General features: G+C 44.8%; 2 long non-coding RNA genes across 7 annotated transcripts in view; one reads left to right on the forward strand and one right to left on the reverse strand.

The window, feature by feature from the left end:
* LOC120103471 (uncharacterized) overlaps positions 1 to 12,715 on the reverse strand; it is a 28,288-nt gene extending 15,573 nt beyond the window's left edge. For 4 of the 6 annotated variants that reach the window (XR_005505665.2, XR_005505664.2, XR_010052465.1 and 1 more), the window contains exons 1-2: positions 4,742 to 4,959; positions 150 to 278 (exon numbers count right to left, since the gene is read on the reverse strand). This is a non-coding gene — a long non-coding RNA (uncharacterized LOC120103471). Of the gene's footprint in view, positions 1 to 149; positions 279 to 4,741; positions 4,960 to 12,618 lie in introns of those variants that run through there. The other 2 variants (XR_005505666.2, XR_005505663.2) reach the window with 2 other exon arrangements.
* LOC134479311 (uncharacterized) lies at positions 224 to 5,681 on the forward strand. Its single transcript, XR_010052467.1, has 2 exons — positions 224 to 2,948; positions 3,023 to 5,681. It is a non-coding gene; the product is annotated as an uncharacterized LOC134479311 (long non-coding RNA).
* Positions 12,716 to 18,064: the final 5,349 nt, after the last annotated feature.

Raw genomic sequence — 18,064 nt, forward strand, 5'->3', positions numbered from 1 at the left:
CTCTGATTTATTTCACTGATCATGCAAATGTTCGAAAGGCTCCCAGGGGCCCCTTCTCACTCTATGCTCCAATCTTATTTATACTGGTACATCTTAAATTCCTTAAACCCTAGTCTTTCTGTCAGAAGTCATAACCTAAGGGTACTTACTGTGTAGACGGTGGGTCACAACTGCACTTTTCCAGCTCTGAAACTCCACTCAGGCGAAGCCTGGACCACATAAAAACCTGCTGTCATGGCGCCGGCTCTGACTTCCGGTCCAGGGAGTACGTGCGACCCCTGGAAAGATGCAGGACAGGGCAGTTAGTTCCGGGTTCTGCCAAATTCTGGGTCTCTGAGTGGGAACTGGTTCCCATGTTGTGGATGGAGATTGTCATGAGAAGAGTCCACGGGGAAGTCTGAAGCCTGGGTGACTCCTGTTGGAGGCAGACAGAGATGAGGGCAGGGAAGCCAACCTCTGCAGCCCGGATGACGGAAAGAAAGTGCGGAGCATGTATTTGGACCACCCAGATGCCCTGTGAGATACAAAGATTGCCTGGGGCCTGCTTGGGAACAAGGGCAGACCCCAAACACGGAGGAAAATTGAAGATCGGGATAACTTCCCTTCGTGAGGGAACCGAGGAGGCCGAGTGTCTTTTCAATGAGTCGACTGTAGGCAGAGGGATTTATTTATAATATTATTATTTGGTAGAAAAGAACTTACTATGGCCAGATGTAAAAAGTCTTTTTATTTTTTCTTGATAAGTTAAAGAGATTAAGAAAAATCAGGCCGATTTTGACAGAGAATAGTGTGTAAACGAGAGGTGTTATCAGGGAGATCTGGCACCAGCTCCATTTTGTTATGGTGGAAAATATCAGTATTATTTACTAAGAAGATTAGGGTGGATTGGAAGAGAGGCCGGTTGTTGTGTGCAGATGGAGATAAGATACGGATTTTACCTTCTCTGCTGAGCCCAACGCAGTGCACACAGCGCTGTTATCTCAGGCTTGGCAAGCAGGGGATATTAAGATGTACGCTGTAATTACCAGTGGCAGGAACAAATTTCATAGCGACTATTTTAAACCCTAATAAAATGCCGGCCTTTAATTATACAGCTTTGAAATATTTTTCTCAGTTAATTGCAACGGAGGAAAATAAAATCAACCTCATATTTGAAACTGACTCTCCCAGGGAAAAAGCCCTCCGCCCAGGCGCTCCAGCTGCCTCTGAGTGCTACACGGCCAAACCTGGGGCTGCCTAGGTTCTGTGTTTTCTAGGCTCTATGGACACCCCTCCCTCAACCCCCATCATAGCCTTGTATGGAGAGGAAAGAAGTGTGATACCTCTCTGTGTAAAATCAGATTCTCTCCAAGAAGCTGCATGTTCCGGTGAGCAAAGGCTGTATGGGGGAGTTAGGGGGAGGGGCTTCTGTTCTGCAGAGGCACCCCAAAAACTCCAGGCCATAGAACATGCATCGCACCTCACCACTTCATCTGCCTCCAGGCACATGGAGACTGTCTGCATATATATATGTATGTGTGAGTGTGTGTGTATGTGTGTATAATCCTACCCCTTGAGCTCACAGACTCTCAGGATATTTCCCAACCAAAAATTCACAGATCAATTTTTTTATTTTTAAATGCTGGAGTATCTGCACACATATAGTGAGATGTCTTGTTGAGGGATCACAAGTCATTTTGAAATTCGTGTGTCTCCTATACTCCATGTCCATATAGCCTAGAAGTCGTGTACGATATTTAGCGCACTGCATCTCCACTGCAGCTTGGGACAGGAGGCCAACTGTGGGATTTCTCACTTTGGGGTTCATGTTCAAAAGGTTTTAGAACTGGGCCTCTTTGGACACTGAATTTCCAAGTGAGGGACGTTCAACCTGTTCTTATGAGAACAGGTAGTAGGTGTTCTAATAATAGGTCTTCTGTGCCAGGCATGGCTTGTAAAAGTTATGGTCTGGTTCTTCCTCCTGGCCCAATACTCCCAGAATAAGACTCGGACTCAAAATATATTTGCAAATACCTTGGCCAAGTAGCTAGACTCTTCTCTGACTAGATCATAACTTAGAATAACCAATTTATTTTAACCTACATTCTGCCACATGGCTGGTTACCTGTGCTTGGGTACCATGGGTCTGTCTCCTCATATCCTCTGACCAGATCTTCCCATGCCTGGCTCTATCACAGAATCCTCTCTCTCCCGGATGTCCCACCTCCCATTTCCTGCCTAAGCCATAGGCCATAGGCGTTTTAAATGACAGGTGATGCATCCATACAATACACAAGATATCCTCTCAATACTATCTACCTTAGTGCTTTAGGCCATGTAAACTCCCGAGTTGCTAACTGAGTCAAACACCTGGTTTAGACAGCATGAATAACTTGTCACACTCGGGGCTGCCGTTCCTCTCCTCATCACTGTACTGGCTGGTTTGTGTTGACACAGGCAGGGATCACTAGAGAGGAAGGAACCTTGGTTGAGGAAACACCTCCATAAGCTCCAGCTGTAAGGCATTTCCTCAATTAGTGATTGATGGCGAATGGCCCAGCCCATTGTGGACCGTGCTGTCCTTGGGCTGGTGGTCCTGGGTTCTATAAGAAAGCAGGCTAAGCAAGGCATGTGAGCAAGCAAGTAAGCGGTATCCCTCCATGGCCTCTGTTCCTGCCTCCAGGTTCCTGACCTGTTTGAGTTCCTGTCCTGACTTCTTTTAATGATGAACAGCAACGTGGGGTGTGTATGCTAAATACATCCAATCCTTCCCAACATGCTTTTCGGTCAGTGTTTTGTTGCGGTAATAGAAACCCTAAACTGAGACGAACGCCAAGGGTCACCTAAGCTCTCCTGTGTCTTGCCTTTCCCACAGCTCTTGACCAAGTCCCTATCAACTTCTGCTCAGAGAGATGAGCTCGCAGCCGGTCTTGCAGTACCTCTTGTGCTCCTTCCTTGGTCAGAAGATGGTAAGGCTTCTCTTCACCTCCACTGACTGGCTCTGGTAGCTTGTCCTTACGTGTCATCCATCTTATCCCCACAGGAACTTGCTAGTCCTGGATGCCGAACATAGGCTCGCCAGCCTCTGAAGGGAACTGCACTGTCATCCCTAAGCCAGGAGCCCCCAGAAGCATCTGGTACTGACATTCACACCTGAGTGCCTCCCGCAGCTGAATTCCCCCAGCCCTGGCACACTCCGCTGTGCCCCATGCACCCATGGAGGACCTTTTACCAGCTCGCGCTTGTGGCGACTCTGCTGGATAATATGGAGTGGGAGCTCCCGATGATGGAGCGCTGTCCCCGGAAACACAGCACTCGGCTGAGGCTTCGCTGCTATTCTGAGTGATAATTGGCTTAACATCCTTCAGTGTCTATATGCTCTGTTCTGCCCGGAGGAAGAGAAGCTGCTTCTGACGGTGAACCATCCAATAGCAACTCATTGCATAGCTATGGCCAAGATCTGCCAGACTTGCCTGGGATCGGAAGGGGGCTCCTTCGGTACCCTGTTCCTGGACTTGAGAGAACCATTGGATAAAATGCAGGGGCTCTGGGTCATAAGGTACCAGGCGTTGGTGAATACCTCTTCTCACCGGCCTCCAGATTCTAAAGCCTACCTTCACGGCCACCAAAAGGACCACTTCTCACCCTACACTCTGGCCGCTGAGCTCTGGCCATGTATCAAGCGTAGGCCAAGCAGAGACGCTACTCCCCTGACATCCAAGCAACATGGATTAGTTTTAGATTCCGGGCTTCGGGGCTCCATCTATTCCTCATAAGATTTTCTGGGGTAACCACTATTACTGTTCCTCTATTCTCTGATGAGCTAACTGGCTCAGAAAAATTACTTAACTAGAGTTTGACAACAATCTTAAAGTCCTCTATATATCTATCTGTGTATCTATATATCTATGTCTGTACCTATGTTTCTCTGTATCTATGTATATACCTACGTTACATATGTATCTATGTATCTACATATGAATGCATGCATGTATGCATGTATGTATGTATGTATCTATCTATCTGTCTGTCTGTCTGTCTGTCTATCTGTCTATGTATCTCTGTGTCTTTCTGCCTGTCTGTCTTTCTGACTCAGTCCCCCCCCCCTTATACCTACCAATGAGTGTTCTACCATAGAGTTTAAAGCTTCACACAGCACTAGATGTGCGTTTATCATTAAAGTTGCCCCCTAAAGGGGCGTATGGCTGTGTACTTTCCTGCATATTAGTACGCTGGCTGGTATTCGCTACAACTCCACGTGGCTGTTCCCAGCTCCCCAGGTCAGCAATGGCCAGAGGTTTGTGCATCTCTGGTTTGGGGTAGTATTGATTCTTACAGTCTCCATGCCTGGTCTCCGTCCTTCGTCCAAGCAGGCAGGAGCCAGGGGGCGCGTGGTGCTCTTGGTCACAGAGTTGTGACCTCAGCTGCTGCTGCAGCTCTGTGGTTGCAGTCTTTGTGGGTGCTGGCTGGTGTTGGGACTCTCGCTGTTGTAGAAATGATTAATACTCTGACACTATCTCGAGGGCTTTGGGAGGCACATCCGGGCAGACTGGGTCGATGTGAGATGATACTTCTCCAATCTGGTCCAGGGAGGCAATCACTCAGAGAAGGGAATATCTGTTCCACTAGAGATTTGTGGTCCTTAGGAAGAAAAAAGTTGACAGAAGCCACAGAGAGAAGTTTGCTCCCTAGAGAATTTAATACAATAGTAGAATTGGAAAACCTTCTAAATGTATGCTATTGAACAAATGGTTTTTACTACCTCTCGAACGAAAAGGCAGAAGGGCAGGAAGTTCAGCGGAGGTCACGTAGAACCCAGCCGGGAGAAGGTTTGAAACTCTAGCTGCTGTTCAGCCCTCCCCAGTAGAACCAGCACGTTTATTGATTTCCTTGAGCAAGCACACTGCTTGGAAGGACAGATCTGGAACTTGGGGTCAGAGAGCCACACTGATTTTTTTTTTTTAGATAGCTTCAGATCTTTCTTCCTTTCCCATTTAGAATGTTCTTTAATTGTCTTGTCATTGGCTAGAACTCACTTTGTCCAGGAAGGTTCTCCAGGAGAAAAGCTCTGCTGTTGCCCTGGGATCCCTCCAAGCCATCTGGCCATTCCTTTCTTGCTCATGACAAGCGTAGGCCATTGGCAGAGGACATTTCTGAAGCTTCTAATTTTGCAGCCAACATGGAATTCAACAAGCCCCAAGTTGCCCCCTTCAGTGAGAGGCTATGAGTTCTTATAAATGGTAGTTAGTAGACCGAGAGATTTGGGGACAGAAAATCTTCAACCAGAATTCAGTTCGAGTGCACCCGACCAATGAACAGAAGCTGCTGACCCCTGTGGTTGAATTAGGGAAAAGCTGGAGGAGGCTGAGGAGGAGGGCGACCCTGAAGGAGGACCGGCAGTCTCAATTAACCTGGACCCCTGAGATCTCTCAGACATTGGATCACCAAAAAGGCAGCATACACTAGCTGAGGTGAGGTCCCCCCAACACATGTACAGCAGAGGACTGCGGGGTCTGAGCTCAGTCAGAGAAGATGCACCTAACCCTCAAGAGACTGGAGGCCCCAGGGGGTGGGGAGGTCAGGTGGGGAGGAGACATCCTTGTGGAGATGGGGGACGGTGGGGAGGAGGTATGGGATGTGGAACAGTTGGAGGGTGGACTGAGAGGGGAATAAAATATGGAATGTAAAAATTTAAAAAAAAATTCAGTTTGAGTATTTACTACAAGCCAGTAGTTCTCAGCTTTCCCAATGCCGTGACCCCTTAATACAGTTCCTTGTGTTGTGATGGCCCCCAGCCAAAAAATTATTTTCATTGCTACTCCATAATTTTTCTATGTATTTTTTCTATGATATGAATTGTAATGTAAATTTTTGGAGATAGAGGTTTGCCAAAGGGGTCTTGACCCACAGGTTGAGAACCACTGTTGTCAACCTTCGCAAAGCAGCGCTCCTGTTAGGCACACAGCCACAGAGTTGAAACATAATTCTATGAGGCTCATTCCAGACTTCCCTTCCACAGTCTCCAGAGGCTTCTGTTGTTCTCACACATCTAAATGTTCTTTCTAGATTCCCCCTCCCCCCGAGGTTTAGACACTGTCTAAAAACTTCCTGCCAAAGATGTAGATTGGATTTTATTTTTTAATTAGGAGAGACGGTTTTATAGCAGACTTCCTAGTACCTGGCACTGACTACTGGGAGGAGGAGAATTAACATCTCCCAGGTACGAGCTCCTTATTGGCTGTCCGGTGTAAAATGACCAGGTTTGAAGCCATGTACACTCCAACAGCAAAATGGAGTCAGCAGGTTGTGTGTGTGTGTGTGCGTACACATACATAGATAAACATACACATGTATATAACATAATTGTAGAAATGAGCCTATCAATTTGAGAGTGGTGAGTGCATGGAAAGCCTTTGAGGGAGGGTCTCAGGGGTGCTAGTTCAAGGACAGGAAGAGAGAAGTGATATGATTCTGTTCTAATTAAAACATTAAAAAGTACATTTTAAAAATATTTGGTTTTATTATTTTTAATTATATGTAGGTGTGGTGTCTGCAAACGGGTATGATCATGTGATGCCTGAAAAGGCCAGAGACTTGGACCCCATGGAATCGTTATCACAAATGGTTGTCTACCCCCTGCCATGGCTGCTGGAAACAGCTCAGCTCTTCTATAAGAGCAGCAGATGCTCTTAACTGCCGAGCCATCTCTCCAGGCCCTAAATTACAGGTCCAGGGGACAACTCCTGGGAGTCACTTCTCCCCTTCCTCATCCTAGGAACCAAACTCATCAGGCTTCCAGACATGCACCTTTACCCACTGACTCAAACTGACCGCCTGGATTTAGTGTTCCTGTCTCCCTACCACTGGCCCCACTCATGCTGTCCCGCCAATCTCACGCTCACAATATAGATGGAGCATAATTTTCAATATGCCAATATTTGGTGCATCCGTGACTGTGGTTGTGAACACATTATTTGCTGTGGTCCCACAGGTTCTTTCTTGTAGTCCCTTTCTCTGTTGTCATTTTTTCCCCACAGTTTTAGTGTGCTTGTCAATGATTCCTAAATGCTGCAGTCATGCCTCCATATGCTCAAAATAGTAAAAATTTGATACATTTTACTTTTCTTAGAGAATGCAGCTACCTATCCCCCTTTTCAATTTGGACCAGTCATTCCTTAGGCTATGCACAGTTGCCATTCTGGGATCTTTCCTAAGATGATTTTGGTGATCTTGTCAGCTTTTCTCTTACATTGGATTCCTTTTTTCTAGAATCCAAGACCTTCCCATCTCATGGAAGAAGCTTTATTGTAGAAATATGTATAAGATAGGGTAGAAATGATTTTTTTCAAAGTTTATTAAGAAGTAAAAACAGTTTTCTGCAGCTTGGGGTGGGGTTGGAGGTCAGACTCAAAAGTGAGTTGCCCAAAGAACAGACTAGAAGTAAATTTTTGAGCTCTGGTATAAATGAAGATGTCATTATTTTACATAGCTATTTAATTGATAGTTTAGCTAGGTATAGAATTCAAGGGCAGAAATTATTTTCCTCTAGCCTTTAAAATCTATTTCTCAGGATAGCATACTAAGTTCAAAAACAACAATTCAGTAATATTATATTGGTGCTTACTATAGTGACCAACAAGTAGATTTTAACTGGAGGAAAGTTGGAGTGTAGACCAACACTTCGTAGGTGTATACTGATTACGACAATGGAAACAAGAGCTTTTCCTTATCTTCTTTAAAATGTGTGTTTACATTAATCATTTCCTTCTCTCACCTGCCTATATGACAAAGTTTGGATTCCTCTAAATATCACTCTAATGACTACTTGCCCCATTCCATTGTAGCATGCCCCTTCTATACTAGTTCAAAGAAGCCATCCTTCTTTGAACTAGTTTTGAAGTTTTCATCTTCACCAACCAGGAATTCTCTCCCCTGGAAGATTCCTCTTAAAACAAGCCCTACACATCTTTAAAACCTGTTTCAGAACCCAACTCTGTATTGGCTCGCTCCATGTTTCATGAATCCTCTCTGTAACTGGAGACATTAGAAAGCTAAAAAGCAAATTGCTCCATTTTTCTTGCACCTAGGACTCTGAACTTGAGTTTAGTCCTTCCTAACTAGATATACCTACAACAGATTTAGAGTCAAATTGATTCAGAATTTAGAAGTCAGTTACCCACCATAGCTTTGGGAGAAAAAAATGAATGAGGCCAGAAACAGAAGAAAAAAATCTTTCCAAGCTCACAAGGACTTCTTGGATGAAGCAGGATCTGCCTCTCTATTAATTGGCATCTCAATACATGTTTGCTGATTGAAGAATTAATAATTTCTAGAAAACCACCAGTGATTTCAAGGTTAGAGAGCCTCATTAATCCCACCACAAATAAATGAGAAAAAAAGGAAAGAGTGAAAAGGGAGAAGAAATGGAAAGAAGAAAAAAGTCACAGTAAGCCAGCCAAGCTTGTGGGGCAGTTCAGAGTACTCTACATTGGTGGCCAGGTGGAAAGAGGACAGAAGTAGACAGTAAGGCTTAATCAACCTCATGTAGCACAGCTGAGTCATCTTCCTAGATCTGCCTGGCTGTGTCTCTTCTGTTTTGCTTAGTTTTGAAAACAAAGGTGGCACACACCTTTTATCCCAGCACTCCAGAGGCAGGCAGATATCTGAGTTCAAGGCCAACATCATCTACAGAGTGAGTTCCGGGTCAGCCACGGCTACACAGAGAAACCCTATTTTGAGAAATAAACAAGAGAGAGAGAGAGAGAGAGAGAGAGAGAGAGAGAGAGAGAGAGAGAGAGATTGAGAGAGAGAGATTGATTCTGTTCCTCGTCTCTCCTCTCCTTGATACACCTGATATCCAGTTCACTGACCACTCCCAAGTGTCATGGTTGTCTCACTCCTTAGTACATTATCCCAAACCGAGCTCCAGAGAACTAAGACACATCTGGCCTTGTGACAGATGTCACCAGGTGACATCTTCTAGTATAAAGAGAAATCGACAGGTCAAAAGAATTGTTCTTCAGTCAGAAAAAATTAATCTTACAGTTTATTTGCCAGGTGGTCTTCAGAAAATAGCATAAATCTGAACACCACATCAAATCCTAGCCTATGTTTGATGCTAAATATTAAAGCAAGTTTGGATTCTCCTAAACAGCCCTCCAAACCTCCAGCTTTTACCTCCGCTAGCATGCTTTCTTCATTAGGGTTTCTATGCTGTGATGAAATGCCATGACCCAAAGCAAGTTGGGGAGGAAAGGGTTTTGGCTTATATTCCCCATTGTTGTCCATCACCAAAGGAAGTCAGGATGGGAACTCACACAGGGCAGGGACCTGGAGTCAGGAGCTGATGCAGAGGCCATGGAGTATGCTGCTTACTGGCTTACTTACATGGCTTGCTCAGCCTGCTGTCTTAAAGAACCCAGGGCAACCAGCCTAGGCCCTCCCCCACCAATCACTAATTGAGAAAATGCCTTACAGCTGGATCTCATGGAGGCATTCTCTCAGCCAGGTTCTTTCCTCTCTGATGACTCTAGCTCATGTCGTGTTGAGACACAGAACCAGCCAGCAGACAGGGCCACTGCATCTCAGTTCCAATGAGCCATTCTTTGACGAGTGATAAAATAGAAAGCTCATTGGTTCAAAACAACATTCTTGAAATGATTGCTGACTAACAATGCTCTCGGCAAGACTCACAAGGAGGCGAAGGCCAAAACAGAGCCGGAGCAGCAGCAGCAGCAACAAAGTAACATCAAGACATCCCCGCACAACTTGTTTCCCAGTAAACCACTTTGCTGAAGCCTTCCATGAGAGGCATGTACCATTCATTGACTGAGTTTTGCAAAGGACACCGTAAGGAAAGAAAAGCAATGGGTCCAAGGCAGTTATCACTGGTGACTGAGCTGGGTTGAAGCTAAAGCACTTAATTCCAAGTCATGGTCTCAATTTCTATTATTCTGTGAGTTTATACAGGTCTCAGAGTACAAACAGAGAGAAAGAACCGGGAGAAATAATATCCATTAATGGTTTGATTGCTTTTGTTCTAATTTCTTTTTGCTTCAGGTTTCTCAGCCAGGGTCTCAAGTAACTCAGAATGGCCTTAACTTTGTAACCAAGGCCAGCCTTGAACTCTTGATCGTCCTTCTGTCTTCCAAGTGTTGGTATTACAGGTGTGAGGCACCACACCTTCTTAGTGGTTTTAGGATGAGTATGGTGGTGGAGGTAGCTAGGTGGAAATTGTTTGTCTTTAGAAAATAGCTCATGATGTATGATTAACTGATTGCTACAGGGACAGAGATAGAAACTAGACAAGCAGAAACATTATACAGCTAAAGTCGGTCATGTGTATTAGGGTGACTTTGGGAACTAGAAAACATTTCACTGGAGTGGTTTATGAAAGCTCATATTTCTCCATTGCCTCTCATTCTGCACTTCTACCCTAACCATTAGGTGCATTGTCACACACACACACACACACACACACACACACACACACACACACCCGCCCTCCACAAAAGAGTTTGAAAACAAGTGTGGTCCTATTGCATAGCTTTGAACCGAGTATCTCACAAAGACTCTGTCTTTTCCTAATCAGTTCATTCACCCAGGAAATCCATTTTGAGGTCTCATAAAGTACTCAGCTCTGTTTTAAACCTTATACCTCATGAGAGAAAATAAACTACTTGCTATGCTTTACAAAGCTTGCTATCTTGAGATAAAAGCTAGACAGGCTCAAGTCACTTACAGATCCACTCAAAGCAAATAATCCAGAGCCTTAAAAATGATACAGATTAAAAGAATAGGGCCAAACATAATATTTTGTGTTTAAAGAAAATAAATAGAAGAATAAACATTACATCTTGTGTGTGTGTATGTGTGTGTGAGTGTGTGTGTGTGTATGTGTGTGTGAGTGTGTGTGTGTATGTGTGTGTGACTGTGTGTATGTGTGTGTGACTGTGTGTATGTGTGTGTATGTGAGTGTGTGAGTGTGTGTGTATGTGTGTGAGTGTGTGTGACTGCATGTATGTGTATGTGTGTGAGTGTGTGTATGTATGTGTATGTGAGGGTGTATGTGTGTATGTGTATGTGTGTGTGAGTGTGTGTGTATGTGTATGAGTGTGTGTATGTGTGTGAGTGTGTGTGTGACTGTGTGTTTATGTGTGTGTATGTGTGTGAGTGTGCATGACTGTGTGTATGTGTGTGTATGTGTGTGAGTGTGCATGACTGTGTGTATGTGTGTATGTGTATGTGAGTGTGTGTGTGACTGTGTGTTTATGTGTGTGTATGTGTGTATGTGTGTGTGAGTGTGTGCACGCACTCATCTGCACATGCAGTGTAGAAACAGAAGTTTGACTTCAAGTATCTTTCTCTACCATGCTCTATCTTATGTTTTTTGTTTGATTTCTTTCTTTCTTTCTTTCTCTCTTTTTTTCTTTCTTTCTTTCTTTCTTTCCTTCTTTCTTTCTTTTTCTTTCTTCCTTTCCTTTTTGAGGCAGGATTTTCTTGGCTATTCTGGAACTCACTCTTTAGACCAAACTGGCCTTGAATTTACAGAGATACACCTGTCTCTGCCTCCTGGGTGCTAAAATTAAAGTTATATGCTACCACCAACGGGCTAAAATTGTTTCTTAAAATTATTTGTGTAAGAGTAATTAATTTAATTTATGTTTAATTATCATTTACTGGCAAAGGTACTGTGTTGGTTAGTTTTTTTATCAACTGGACATAAGCTAAAGTCATTTAAAAAGACAGAATTGAAAAAAAAATGCCTCCATAAGATTGGCCTGTAGCAAGCCTGAGGGGCATTTTTTTATTAATGGTTCAGGTGGAAGGGTTCAGCCCACTGTGGGCGGCATCACCCCTAGGCAGGTGGTCCTGGATAAAACTGGACCAACCAGGAGAGAAAATGAGTAAGCAGTGTTCCTCCATTGCTTCTGCCTCAGTTCCTGCCTCCAGGTTCCTGCCTAGAGTTCCTGCCATGTTTTTCTTCAGTGATGGGCTGAGACATAAAAACATGACAAATAAACCCTTTCTTCCCAAAGTTGCTCTGGTATTAGTGTTTTATCTCAGCAGTAGAAATCTAAGATAGAAGTTAGTACCAGGAGTAGGGCCTCTGGAACTCACTGTGTAGACTAGGCTGACATCAAGTGTTGGGACTGAAGGTGTTCACCACCATGACTTGCATTAATAGTAAACATAATAATGCCAAGAATACAGCATATTGATATATAATCTAGGAAATTTGAATTCAGATTTATGATTTTATTCTATAAATAAAAGTCAATAAATATTTTGCATTTGTTTGATGAAAATATGGCAAGATTGTATCCAGGTACCTATAGATAAAAAAAAATTATCATGATGGCCATGGTGACACATGACTTTAATCTCTGCTCTTGGGAGGCAGAGGCAGGCAGATCTCTGAGTGCCAGGTCAGCCTGGTCTACAGAGCGAGTTCCAGAACAGCCAGGGCTACACAGAGAAACCCTGTCTCAAACAAACAAAAAAACAAACAAACAAAATGGTGTGGGTTTGAAATAAAGAACAAAAATAGGGGGAATGCACACACACACACACACACACACACACACACACACACACACACACATTAATGGCTTCCACCAGACTCACTCTCTTACTCACATTCTTGAGGTAATTTATGTTGATACTCAGAGGCAGAAGGATGGATCTGATGTCCTCTCTGGGGAGTCCTGTCAAGATCGAGGAGTATCCATCAAAGTGAGGATTCTAGAACCAACTATTGTTGGTCCTCACCAGCGAGCTCACAGCCTCCGACCATGTAGGGCCTTCCCTAAGCATGTTCAGTTCTCCACCAATTTCCATCCCTTCTGTGGTCCAGCCTGTGTCTAAGACACAAATCTTAGATATACTTCCATAGCACTTGCTAGCTGAAATATATTTTGTCAAGAGTATCCTGCCTCACTGTCTGGGAATCAAATCCAAAATGAAGGTCTGGCACCTGTCGCCGTGTAGGGACGTGATGGGGCTACTCCCCGCCATGGGTATTTGGAAGCTAGTCTTAAAATTCTCTCATTTATTGGAGGCAGAAACGAAGATGGAAAGGAAAGCTGTGTCCCAAGGCAATTGTGTAGACCAGTCCGCCAGGGTTTGTAGGCGGGAGGTAGGAGGACATAGGGGAGAGCGTATTTTCTCTCTTAAAAAACAAAACAAAAAAAAAAAACACAGTGTTTCAATTGGCCACGAAGGAGGGAGAAGCACAGAGCCAGTCACAGAGGAGAGGTCAGAGACTTCATAAGAGCGATTCCAGCATGCTGGCAGCCCGCAAGGCGGCCGTCCTCTCCGGCCGTCTGTAGGCTGTTTGCCCACCCTGTAGAAACCTTCAGCTTCTCCAAGTTCCCATCCTACAGAGACTCCTTTCCTCTCCTCCCCCTCCCAGGAATATTGGCAAGCCTCTTTAGTCATTTGTGTTCCTTTACATTACCAAGGGCAGAGGTATATCTTCTCTGATAGATAATGGCCCTCAGTTAAGACTAGCAAAAGCTATTCTGCTTGATGTATTAGCGCCCTATTTTAGAATAATCCTATTCCCTTGATTCTTTAGTATTTACAATTTTTCTAAGTACCGATTATATTTTCTAAGTCAAAGTGGGGTAAAATTAGTGCATTGTATCCTGTTGTCGCCGCTTTCTGGAGTAGTCAGTCTTACATATTTGAACAATACCACCCCGGTGTAATTTTAAAAGGTAAGAGCTCAATTCTTTAAAAAACACTTAGATGGGCAGTGTGAGCTCTCTCCGAGGATTCTCACATTAGCAGTGCTTTACATATACCACACAAAAGGAAAATGCATTCTGCGGGGATCGGGCTCATCCGAGCTGAGAGCCGGACCTGATGAATGGTGGAAAATGGGCCCGTGTCTGCCAGCTGCACGCTGTCGGCCCGGTGACGCTTAAGGCTGCCTTCCATTAGTGGACTTATGGTCTGGGAAGCAGTACAGAGTCCTGGGCATCCTTGCTGATGGTGGAATATAAAAAGTAAAGCCTAGTTTTTGTTTGTTTGTTTGTTTGTTTTTTTTTAAGACTTTTTCCAAGGTTCCCGGCTAAGTCTGTGTGTTTGGGATACAGTCCGGCCCCATCTGTAGCGGTTCTCATGGGCTTTGGGCCCCATTGCTTTGAACAAAGACTCACAGGGGCTCGGGTACACGTCAGCCTAGAGCACTTACCTAGCATGTGTAAGGCTCTGAGTTCCATACCCAGCATTGAAGAAAAGGACAAACAAAATGCTTTAAAATAAAAAAAAAAGATTAAAAAGTAATACACTAAAGGGTGGTGGCTTCTGGGGTTCAGAGCGCTGTAAAGAGAGAGAAGACTGTGATCTGGGACCGTCAGAAAACGCTTCCTGGAGGAGTGGGGCTTCAGCAAAGCTTGAAACAGCGACTGAGATTTGGATGGGTAAAGCAGAGGACCAGACAGAATTTAACAGTGAGCTGAACGTGTCCCCATCCCAAGTACAGTCCTCAGCTGGTCCTGGGAGATCATTCCCTTGGGAATGTCTTAGCTGACAGCTCCTTGCTTTGACCAGACTAATCCCTTGGCAGAACTCACTCATGGGTCACAGCTCTGCTTCACTTGAACCTTAGCACCGTGTGTGTGTGTGTGTGTGTGTGTGTGTGTGTGTGTGTGTGTGTGTGTGAGAGAGAGAGAGAGAGAGAGAGACAGAGAGACAGAGAGAGACAGAGACAGAGAGAGACAGAGGCAGAGACAGAGGCAGACAGAGAGGCAGAGACAGAGAGAGTCTTTGTAGCTCTGGCTGTCCTAGAACTGTCTATGTAGACCAGGCTGGCCTCTAAGTGACAGAGATCTGACTAGTCTGCCTCCTGAGATTAAAGGTGTGGGCCAACATGCCTGGCTATCTTTAACATCTTAAAAAATGCCTAAAGGCCCATGCTACCTCAAACAAGAAGAGGTTTTACTGCATTTATTCAGATGTTTATGTAGTAAGATGAATTTGACAGACCATAGATTCCCCACTGACCTTGCCAGTCTATCATCCTCAGAGGCTATATCTCATTATCCTCTCATCCCCACTGCCCCTCCCCCAGCCCTCCCCCACAGTCTCCTGTATCCTAGCCTGACTCCTATGTAACCAAGGATGGACTTGAATTTCACTGCTGATGATATGGTGCATGCTGGGAGGTTCTTTTGTGTGGGGGGGGTTAACATTTTGCTTTAGGTAGTTTTGAAGATGGACGATATATTTTAGCTCCTTGCACTGGACCGGAAGCCCCTGCCATGCTCACGAATGCCTGAGAAATAGACGCTGTGCAGTTATTACCACCTGGGCAAACATCATTCGGTATCCCCCATACGCCTTGCTCTCAGTGCAGAGCAAACGAAGCCTTCCTTGCCAGGAGAAAAGAGCCAAAAATTACATGGAAGACAGACCAACAACACTACCCTCTCACCCTGATGGCAGATGACTGATAGAACTTCCTTCCCCCAGTGCTAGCTGCAAAGGATGCCAGGCAGTTTAGCTTGGCAGGACATGAGCTAACCCCGAAGGAGCTGGGAAAGGATGTGGTGTGTCTGCTAACGAGTCCTTAGAAGAAATGCTGTTTACTGCAGCCATTCGCCCACAACTGAGAATCTCACTCAGTCTGTCCCCCTGGGGAGGTCCAAGGTCTCTAAACAATGCGAATTCCTGGCAATCAAGTCCTGGTGTGCTGGGTCAGCTGTTATTAAGGAAGAATTGAAAGACATCAACAGGGGCTTGGAGAACCATTCAGTGAGTCAAACATTGTCTGGATGAGCATGAGGACCTGCATTTGGACCCCTGGAGCCCATATAAAAGCCAGATAACAGGCGTGTGTGCTTGTAGCTCCAATGCTTCTATGGTGAGACCCCTGGATGCTTTTAGGCCTGCTCAGACCTGAGCTACAGTGGCGAACGGCAAAGAGACCCTGTCTCAAAACTAGGCAGAAGGTGAGAACGGACATCCAAGGTTGTCTTCTGCCCACCCTCACACTCTGGTTGTGTATGTGCCTAGACTCATACACGCATTACAGCATACAAGGGCGTCCATGCAGAGATTTTTCTGTAAAGAGGCATTTGGAAGAAGGTCCTGTTCACTCCGACACCCAGGCATTTAAACTACTTCAGTGACTCCTGGATGTAAGATCTAAGGCTTCTAGAGCACAGATCTATTAGTTCGAATTGATATCTTGGTGACCACCTGACACCTTTCCTTCCCTTTCGTGCCACGGACGGCATTAAGTGGACAATGGCATGTTAGAAGTTATCTTCAGAGCGTCAGCTAGCCTGACAAAGATTTCAAAGGCGCCTGCTTTTCTGGGCTAAGTACCAGTTCCCTGGTTATTGGAAATGCCTATATACATTTCTCCTTTATCTGTGCAGAGCTCCAATTTTGATCTGTCACCCAGCTTCCCCCATGCAAGTCAATAACCTAATCTCCGTGACCCTGTGTCCTTTGTAACTCGAGAAGAACACTTGTACCTTGTTGCATGAGGAGGACAGAAGAGGAGGAGGTAAGAGGAGGATGGAGCAGAAGCACGAGTCCTGAGGGAACGGCAAGTAGCTAGAGATTTCATGGATGGGGAATGTAGCGGTGAAGCGTTATGTCTGCCCAATCTAGGTGCGCAATTGTATTCACATTAATTGAGTTGTGTTTTCCTTGCACAGGCTTGTTGGGGTTGGAGATTTACTGCGCCAGTAACCCCTCTGGACTTTAAAGACTTCTTAGTGGGCGCCTCCCGTGTGGCCAGGCTAATGGACCTCTACTCTGTGGGAAAAGGAGCTAAGAAAGAAATGGTCCTTTCTCTGCCATCAGATGCTTCTGTGTCTGGGTGTGAGCTGGGAATAGTGGGAACCACGTGATGGTCAAGACGAAAGGACACGTTTAAAATCCATGAGTGAAAATATGGAGAGACCTACATCATAGGTAATAAAGTTAAGCCGCTAAACAAAATACCTTGAAATGGCCCTGCTTACTGGATTTTAGAGTGAGGCAATGTCTTAGTCACTGCTTTGTTGCTGCAAAAGACACCAAGACCAAAGTGACCTATAAAGGGAGGCATCTAATTGGCCTCTCGCTTACAGTGTCAAAGACTGCCTTGCAGGCTGGTGTTTGAAGAATGTGGCCACCCACATAGCGTGTCCTGATAGCTTGCAGACCAAACCAGGATGCCCTCGAACTCAGAGATCCTCCTGTCTCTGCCTCCCAAGTATCAGGATTAAAGGTGTCTACCGCCTGACCATACTTATGAATCTTAGAATCAGATCAAGTTTTGTGAAAAATTCCTGTGGGAACCTTGGAATTACATCAAGTCTCCACTAACAGATTTTAGCTCTAGAAGAGCTAATACTTCTGTATATTAGTGCTATACCCAGCAGCACTGAGTTTTACTTGGTTTCAGGGAAAACATTCATGCATGTAGTTCCGTGGATGCTGTGAGAGGCTTTCTTCAGAATAGTTAGGCTAAAGCAGAATTTTTCTATACTGGGGTAAGCGCAGTTTCAAATTCTATTAGACGGGGCAGCATTTCTGTATGCACTGGCAGCATTTCTGTATGCACTGGTAGCATTTCTGTATGCACTTGCAGCATTTCTGTATGCACTTGCAGCATTTCTGTATGCACTTGCAGCATTTCTGTATGTACTGGTAGCACTTCTGTATGTACTTGCAGCATTTCTGTATGCACTTGCAGCATTTCTGTATGCACTTGCAGCATTTCTGTATGCACTTGCAGCATTTCTGTATGCACTGGCAGCATTTCTGTATGCACTTGCAGCATTTCTGTATGCACTGGTAGCATTTCTGTATGCACTGGTAGCATTTCTGTATGCACTGGTAGCATTTCTGTATGCACTGGCAGCATTTCTGTATGCACTGGCAGCATTTCTGTATGCACTGGGAGTGCCAACTTGTATACATTGGATGCGTTTTCAGATTCATTTGCATCAAGATTTCCAGACACAATCCATTCCTTCCAATGAGATGTCTTTGTGTGAAATCTGAGAAGTGGACTGAGACTGGGCTGTGCCTGGAGTGTGTTTGTAAGTTAGCACACTTGTGGAAGGATCTGAATCCT

Source organism: Rattus norvegicus, chromosome 6 (assembly GCF_036323735.1).
Source record: "Rattus norvegicus strain BN/NHsdMcwi chromosome 6, GRCr8, whole genome shotgun sequence".
Taxonomy (NCBI): Eukaryota; Metazoa; Chordata; class Mammalia; order Rodentia; family Muridae; genus Rattus; species Rattus norvegicus.